Source organism: Ovis canadensis, chromosome 7 (genome assembly GCF_042477335.2).
Source record: "Ovis canadensis isolate MfBH-ARS-UI-01 breed Bighorn chromosome 7, ARS-UI_OviCan_v2, whole genome shotgun sequence".
NCBI classification, from domain to species: domain Eukaryota; kingdom Metazoa; phylum Chordata; class Mammalia; order Artiodactyla; family Bovidae; genus Ovis; species Ovis canadensis.
In genome coordinates, this window is record NC_091251.1 from 28943422 (window position 1) to 28951675 (window position 8254).

Sequence of the window (8254 nt, forward strand, 5' to 3'; positions counted from 1 at the left end):
GGAGGGCTGGTCCTGGCAGGGAGCCAGGAGTGGATGTGTTCATGTGGGGTCACAGAGGTGAGTTAGAGCTGCAAGGGAGAACTGGGAAATAAAATTGAAAATATATTTAGGCTTGAATGAGGATGGCACTGAATTTCAGGCTACAGAGATTGCATTTGTTTCTATGGACACTGGGGAGGCTGCGGGGACTTGAGGACCCAGGGCCAGAGTGACCCCATTGATCCCGCACTGGGAATGTTCTGTCCTGCCCTTGGGGACTCGCAGGGGCTGCTTCCTGCATCTGCAACATCCTTCACCTCAGGTTCCTTGAGATTTAGCTTTGCTGTGAGAACAAGTCCTTTGGGGGAACATTTCCCTGAACCCCACTCCCACCCAGCCTGAGTGGTTCTTCCCTTGGACTCCTGGAGCCCCTGGGGTTTTCTTCACCAGAGAGCATGTCGCATGGACCCCGCCTCATTCCCGTGGCACAGGGACTTCCAGCAACCAGTCTGCTCCCCGACCCCCACCAAATGTTGGCAAAGGAAGGAAATTACTGCAAGAAATACAAGGGAGGTGAACTTAAGAGAAAGCTTGTTGTGAAAAGTAGCTCATGTACTTATCTCCTCAGAGACTTGGTAAACCCACAGTCACCTTTAAAAATACATTTAGAATCCGACTGCTTTCACAACCTCTGTCGTGACCAGCCTGAGACCAGCAGTCGCTATCTTTGTTCACCTGGATTGTAATCAGGCCTCTCTTAGTTGGCGCCCTCCCCTCTCAATTTATTTTCAATTCAGGAGTCTGTTAAATGATAAATCATGTCATGGGTGATGATTTCACAACTCCGAAGAAGTGTCAAAGTCCTTATAAAAAGTCTAGAAGAGCTTGATCTTCTATATTCCTAGGCTTTTTATAAGTGGGGGGAAGGGGTGAGTTGGGAGATTAGGATTTTAAGATCGACACATATACCTTATTGATAGTAGTGTTAGTCGCTCAGTCGTATCTGACTCTGAGACTTCACAGACTGTAGCCCGCCAGGCTCCTCTGTCCATGGGCTTCTCCAGTCCGGAATACTAGAGTGCATTGCCATTCCCTTCTCCAGAGGGTCTTCCTGACCCAGGGATCAAACCCAGGCCTCCTGCATTGCAGGCAGATTCTTTACCATCTGAGCTATAGGAAGTCCATACACTATTGATACCATGTATAAAATGGATAACTAATGAGCACCTACTGTATATCTCAGGAAACTCGTTGCTCTGTGGTGACATAAATGGGAAGGAAATCCCAAAAGGAGGGGATATGTGTATACCCATAGCTGATTCACTTTTCTGTACGGTCGAAACTAACACATCATTGTAAAGCAACTATACTCCAATAAAAATTAATTAGAGAAGAAAAGATGTCTAGAAGGAGCTTACATGCAACTGGATTCCCTGGGGGCTCTTAGGAAATGCAGATTCTGATTCAGGAGGTCTGGGGCAAGGCTTGAAATTCTGCGTTTCTAATAATGCTGCTGCTAAGTCGCCTCAGTCGTGTCCAACTCTGTGCGACCCCATAGATGGCAGCCCACCAGGCTTCCCTGTCCCTGGGATTCTCCAGGCAAGAACACTGGAGTGGGTTGCCATTTCCTTCTCCAATGCATGAAAGTGAAAAGTGAAAGTGAAGTCGCTCAGTCGTGTCTGACTCTTAGCAACCCCATAGACTGCAGCCCACCAGGCTCCTCCATCCGTGGGATTTTCCAGGCAAGAGTACTTGGAGTGGGGTGCCATTGCCTTCACGACACCCCCATTCCCCAGGGATGTGATGCTGCGCAGACGAGGACCACACTGTGAGGAGTGAGTCTCCAGGAGGGTGCCCCCTCTTCTGAGCGCATCTACTACCCTTGCCCTCATTCCAGGGTAACCATCTGTCCCTGTTTGCCCGGGACTGCCTTGGCTTCATTTATTCATTCACTTTAAAATTTCATTTATTTATTTATAGCTGCACTGGGTCTTCATTGCTTCAAGGGCTTTTCTCTAGTTGCAGAGAGTAGGGGCTACACTATAGCGGTGCATGGGCTTCTCACTGAGCTGGCTTCTCTTGTTGCCGAGCACTGGCTTCAGCACTTGCGGCTCCTGGGCTCCAGAGCGCAGGCTCAGTAGTTCTGCCCGGGGTTAGTTGCTCTGTGGCACTGCATGTGGGATTGAACCTGTGACTCCTACATTGGCAGGCTGATTCTTTATTACTGAGCCACCAGGGAAGCCCCTGCTTTGATTTTAAAATAGAAAGTCCTACTCCTGGGAATTCCCTCCCTGCAACTATCTGGTCACTCCCCAGCCCCTCCTCTTGGACTCACTTCCTCCCAGGTCCTCCTTCCTCTCCAGGTCCACCTCTCAACAAGGCATTCTCCTTACACCTGCTCCCTCCCCAGCTTGCATCCTCTGCTTGTTGCTCTTCCTGTTTGGTTTTCCTCTTAAAAGTTACCACCCACTAGCACGCTGTTTCTTTTATATATTTATCTAATTGATTGTGTTTCTCTCCACTAGAAAGTAAGCTGCACAGAGCTGAGGCATTTTCTCTTGTCACTAAGGTACCTGTGGAGCCTACAACAATGCCAGGCACAGAGCAGAAGCTCCATAAAAACTCTGAAGCATTCAGGTCTTCCCTGGTGGTCCAGTGGCTAAAACTCCACAATCCCAATGCAGGGGGCCAGGGTTCAATCCCTGGTCAGGGTACTAGATCCCACATGCCACAACTAAGGGTTCATGTGCGTGGTGGCAAGTCACTGCAGTCATGTCCGACTCTTTGAGATCCTATAGACTGTTGCCCACCAGGCTCCTCTGTCCATGGGATTTTCCAGGCCAGAATACTGGAGTGGGTTGCCATACCCTCCTCCAGGGATCTTCCTGACCCAGGGATTGAACTCGTGTCTCTTATGTCTCCTGCATTGGCAGGAGGGTTCTTTACCACTTGCACCACCTGGCATGCCACAGTGAAGGATCCTGAAGGCTGTAACTAAGATTCAGTGCAGCCAAACAAACAAATACTTAAGAAAAAAATTTTTAAGGATTAAATAGCTGCCTGAGTCTCCAAACCAGTGCTTCTCAGACTTGGATGTACACATATATTCTCTGGGGAAATTGTTAAACTGCAGATTCTGACTCAAGAGGTCTAGAGTGGAGACTGGGACTCTGCATGTCTCATGTGCAAGGCTTCAGGTGATGGCTGGAGGCTCTAAATGCTTGTCCCTTTGCTTCAGTCCCAGGTGTCCCCTCCCCTCACTATAAGGAGGGTGATCTGGATTTGGAGGTGGGACAAGGACTCCTTGGCAGTGAGAGGAGCAGGTGGGATGATCCTAGTTCCCGTGATGAGGGGTGTTTGGCTCTGGTGTGGCTGGGTGGCCATCCAGCTGGCCCATCCAACTGATCGACTCAATGATGAAAAAGGCCCAGATCGAACTTTCCCTGCTCTGAGCTGGCTTTCAGGAAGAACTGTTCCCCCTCCCACTTCTCTTCACTGTCTCTACAGCTGGCTTGACGAGTAAAAGATTTCTCTCCAGAGCCGGGCTCTGTTTGGCTTTGCACCTGCTCCCGGCAGCTGTCGCTGAAGTTGCCGTTAATGGCACAAATGGAGCCTCCAAAGGCCGGAGCCTAAGCCCTGGTTGGCAGGGGGCTGGGGGTGTGTGGGCTGTGCAGACAGATGGGAATTCTGCCAGCTACTGGGATCCAGGCTGCACTGTCAGTCAGCCGGCCGGCCAGACAGTGGGCTGGCCAGCCAGACTACCAATCAGCCAGCCGGCCAAATCAGAACATTCACCCAAGAAGATTGTTTCAGGGGACTTGGGGTAAGCGTAGATAAGCTCTCAGCTTCTTGGAGCTCAGGTTTGAGTTGAAGTGGGAAGATTTCGACATAGAAAAACTTGAAGAATAAGACAAGATCCTGGATAAAATTTTGGACCTGACTTATGTCTGTGGAACCAACCAGAAGAGCTACAGGAGTTCTGATAAATGAGACTATTTCTTCTTCCCAAGACTTTGATTCACTTTAATACAGTGTTTTAAATGGAAAACAGAGATGCTTTCTGGGATACTGCATGTACCCATTAGACAGCTGTGACATGTAAAAGTTTTTAACTTATGGAAGCAAAATAGAATTATGGGTGGTACTGATTGGCCGTTATCTAAAGTTGCTGAGAAGTTTTAAAGGTATTGAGGGTTTGTGTATACTTGGGCTGCCAAATTTTGGAATTTCCAGCTTTTAAACATATCAGTATGCTCAAATGTTAACTGAAGTTAATAACGCTGATACTGAGGTAGGTGCTGGCGAGAGTCACATTTGCTGAGAATGTTCTGTGTGCAGGCACACGCTCTCCCTGTGTCCTCATGACACTCCAGGAGGTCGTGGTGATCGTCGCCTCTGGAGCCACCCAGCTTCCATCTGCCACTTAGCTGGTCACTGTGTCCTGCCATCCTCCCCAGCTGTCACTCCTTGCATTTCTGTGGGTGACTACCCCAGTGCAGAGGTGTGACATACGACTCAGACCTGGCCAATCAGAGCATTTCCCTGGCCATGGTGGTTGTTTCAGGGATGGTCACATGACCCAGGGAGAGCCAGTGATGCTTGGAAACAAGATCTGACTCTTCTCTCAAGGATGAGAAGTTGAAAGGATAGACCAGGAGTTTCTGCCTCCAGCTTGTGACCGTGAGAGGAGAGCCTCTCTGAGAGCTCTGGGTAGGTGATATCTTCCCAAGGGGGAGCCCAGAGCAGAGTCTGAAGGTAGAAACCAAGGCCTGGTGACCCGTTTGCTTGTTTTTGCTGGAACCAGTTTGAGTAATTTGTATGTTACTTGCAACTCAAAGTGTCTTAGCTGATAGACAAGTATCACTTATGTTTCCATGTTGCAGACAAAAAGATTCTATCTGCTAAGCATGGGATGATGACAGTTTGAGCTGCTATGTACAGGGTGCCCCACGAGACATGGGGCTGAGTGAGAGGGCAGGAGAATGGAAGATAGCATGGTTTCTGATGGCATGGCTGGGAGGATGGTGGGGCCCTGCCCTGAGAGAGAACTGGTTTGTGTAATGCCCAGGTGGGAATGGAGTTTGAAATTTTAAGGAAAACGTGGATTGGAGACAAAGGTTTGGATTCAAAGCAAAACCAACCAACCAACAGCAACAAATCAGCTACTCTGAAGGGAGCTGTGTAGTAGACAGGGTCACTCCAGGTCACCCAGCTGTAGGGAAAGGGGTATCTTTCCTTGTGCAAGGGGCATAAGGAAAACTTTTCAGTCTCAGGGGGGCAGAGGACTGAGTTATTTATTTCTTAGGTAACGGCACACCTCTTACCCGTCCCCATAAAGCCCTACGCATTTGTTTGCATTTGTTATTCAGCCCTGTTAATCTGCATCCCCAGGACTTCCCTGGCCGTCCAGTGGTTAAGACTTTGTGCTTCCACTACAGAGGGCACAGATTCTATGCCTGGTGGGGGAACTAAGAGCCCGCATGCTGTGCAGCATGACAAAAAACCTTCCATTTCTCTTTTCTACCTGTGCTCCAGGCAGCTACTTTTAATAGGTTCAACGTGTATCTTGTAGTCTGTATGTGTCCCTGCAAAATGTTTTGTTGTTTTAACTGATGTAAATGGAATGGTGCTATAGAGCTCACTCTATACTTTACTTTTTTTTTTTTTTTTAACAAAGTACCATGTTTCTAAGATGCATCCATGGTGCCATGTGTCCATTTAATCCCTTTCTTTGACCTGCCGCACAGGACCCATCGTGCATGTCCTCTGCATCTCCTTGTCTGCCCAGAGCACTTCGACTCCTGGCCACCCTGTGTAATGTTGCGGTGGACATCCTTGCACACGTCAGCTTATGATCCTGGTGAGGATTTTTGTGGGATATGCGTCTGCGTCATTGTCATCCTCCAAGACGGCCCAGTGTTTCCTGCCTCCTGGAATTCACACCCTTCCGCTTTGAACAGGGCTGCCCTGTGTACCAGTAGGGTTTTGCAGAAACGCTGGAATGTGACTTCCAAGGTGAAGTCATAAATGATATTACAAACAGGCTTCACTCTTGGATCACTCACTTGGAGGACAGCAGCTGCTATGCTGTGAAGGCGCTAGCTTCATATGCATGTGGTGAGAAGCAGGCATCCTGTCAACAACCAGCACTGGCTTGCTGTTTGTGTGAGTGAAATGCCTTGGAGCTGGGTCCTTCAGCCTCAGTCTAGCCTTCAGATGACAGCCTCAACTAATGTCTTGACTGCAAACTCACATAAGCTAGAAGCATCCAACAAAAGTGCACAAAACTACCCTGACCTACAGAAACTGAGATCGAGGCTGTTTATCATTGTTTTAAACCATTAAACTTTGAGGCAGTTTGTTATGCAGCAGTAGCTAACTAATACAAACTAACAAAACCCAGGAAGGAGTTGCTGGCTCATAGGGTGTTCCTATACAGGTTTAGATCATGTGCATAGAATCAGTATGTTTTAAAGACTATCATGGAGTTGGCTATTATTTGTCCAGCCCTTTTCCATCTGGGTGATAGGGGGTAGGTGAATAGAGTCCCTTAGGCATAAGGCCCTAGAATGGTGTCAGACTGTGGAAGATACTGGGGGAAGATTGTCTGTGCCAGGGGAGAGCATTTCTGGAGAAATTTCAAAGGATTGCCCCAGGGGACTATCTGTTGTGGGTCAAAGCACTCCAGACCCTGGTTGGGCCAGCAAGAACCTGGAGGCCCCTGGGACGAGCTGACCCTTCTGGAGGGAAGCTCAGCTAACATGACCTGGCTGCATGATAAGCGGACACAGAGCAATTCCTCTTGGCCAGGTTGTTGAAAAACTTCAATTTGCAGATTGAAGGGATGGAATTTCATTTTCTCTTATGTTTCCAATCTTGGTCGGTAAAATAGATTCCTGCAGTGTCATTTCTCTGATCACTCCAATCTTTGTTAAGGAAATGAGCTGCTGGAGTTCAATGTCTATTTTATTTAGAGTGCTTCAGCAGTCCCCAGATACTGGGGCCACTTTGATGTCCCAAGCCATTGGAAATTGAGCTGCTCTAGCCAGAGATTTTTCCATTTTCAGTTGTGTTTCATTTTGCAAGTTTTATTCAAAAAACATAACAGAGTTCCCACTGAGGACAGAAGGGCCAGAACAACTAACTCACACATAACAGCAATAATATATTCTCATTGCAATATCCCCTAATGACCCTCAGGTTGAATAGTACTTTGTGATAACAGCGTTATTGAAGAGTAACTTGCCCAGTGTCACCCAGCTACTGTGGGCCATGTCTGCCCAGGTCATTTGACCCCTAATGCTCTCTGTACTCAGGCCTGATGCCATCTCTATGATGAAAAACTTCTGGATATATATAGTGGTGATAGATATACAACATTCTGAATATACTTAATGCCGGAACACTTAAAGATGGTTAAAATAAAATAAGGACGTCCCTGGAAGTTTAGTGAAGTCTGTGCTCTTCCAATGCAGAAGCATGGGTTCAATCCCTGGTCAGCGAACTAAGATTCTACATGATGAACAGTGTATTCCACTCCCCCTACAAAACACCCCCACAAAAATGGTTAGAATTGTAAATTTTATGTTTATGTATATTTTACCACAAAGTAAATAAAGTAAAATAAAAAGTAAATAAAAAGACGTGCCTCAGTCCACACTGCATTGTAGCTTTCTGTTTGGGAGAGGGTCTTCTAACCAAGGGTCATGGGCTCCTAGAGGGCAAGACTATCTTGTCTTGTTTTCATCTGTGTATGTCCTGTGGCTTTCAGTTACCTCCCCCTTCCTAAATGTTGTAAAAGGTTCAACTCACAGCCTGGAAGCTTGACCTCTCCCTTGTGGTCTGGTGGATCTGGTGAGGTAGCTAACTTCATAGCCAAAGTAATGCCCCTCCCAGTAATGGCCAAAAGAGCAAGGTTCTGGCCCCCACATGCTCAAGTGACCAGGAGCCCTGCCTCTCAGATTCCCTTCTCTCAAATGTCCAGGCACCCTCCAGCCTTACAAGGGGCCAGGCCAGTCTACTCTCAGAGCCGGAACAAAAGGGCCAAAAGATGCTCCATGCATCTAAAAACTGCAGTACCACCCAGACTCTCTTCCAGTCAAGGACAGCTGAAGTCTGGGGCGGGGTCTAAGAAGATGCTCTGTGTGCTGCAGCTGCCTTGCTGGAGTGTGGTGCCCATGACAGGGCTGACGAGCATCGCCTGGGACTGGACCAAGAGCCCTGGAACGGTGTCCTGACCCAGGCACCTTCCAGATCGGAGTTCTGGATGCAAAGA

The 8254-nt window shown here is 48.0% G+C and overlaps 1 long non-coding RNA gene across 1 annotated transcript in view; it reads left to right on the top strand.

Annotated features, from left to right (window-relative positions):
* LOC138443345 (uncharacterized) overlaps positions 1-7620 on the top strand; it is a 78509-nt gene extending 70889 nt beyond the window's left edge. The window contains exon 2 of the long non-coding RNA XR_011258087.1: positions 5727-7620. This is a non-coding gene — a long non-coding RNA (uncharacterized lncRNA). The remainder of the gene's footprint in view (positions 1-5726) is intronic.
* Positions 7621-8254: the final 634 nt, after the last annotated feature.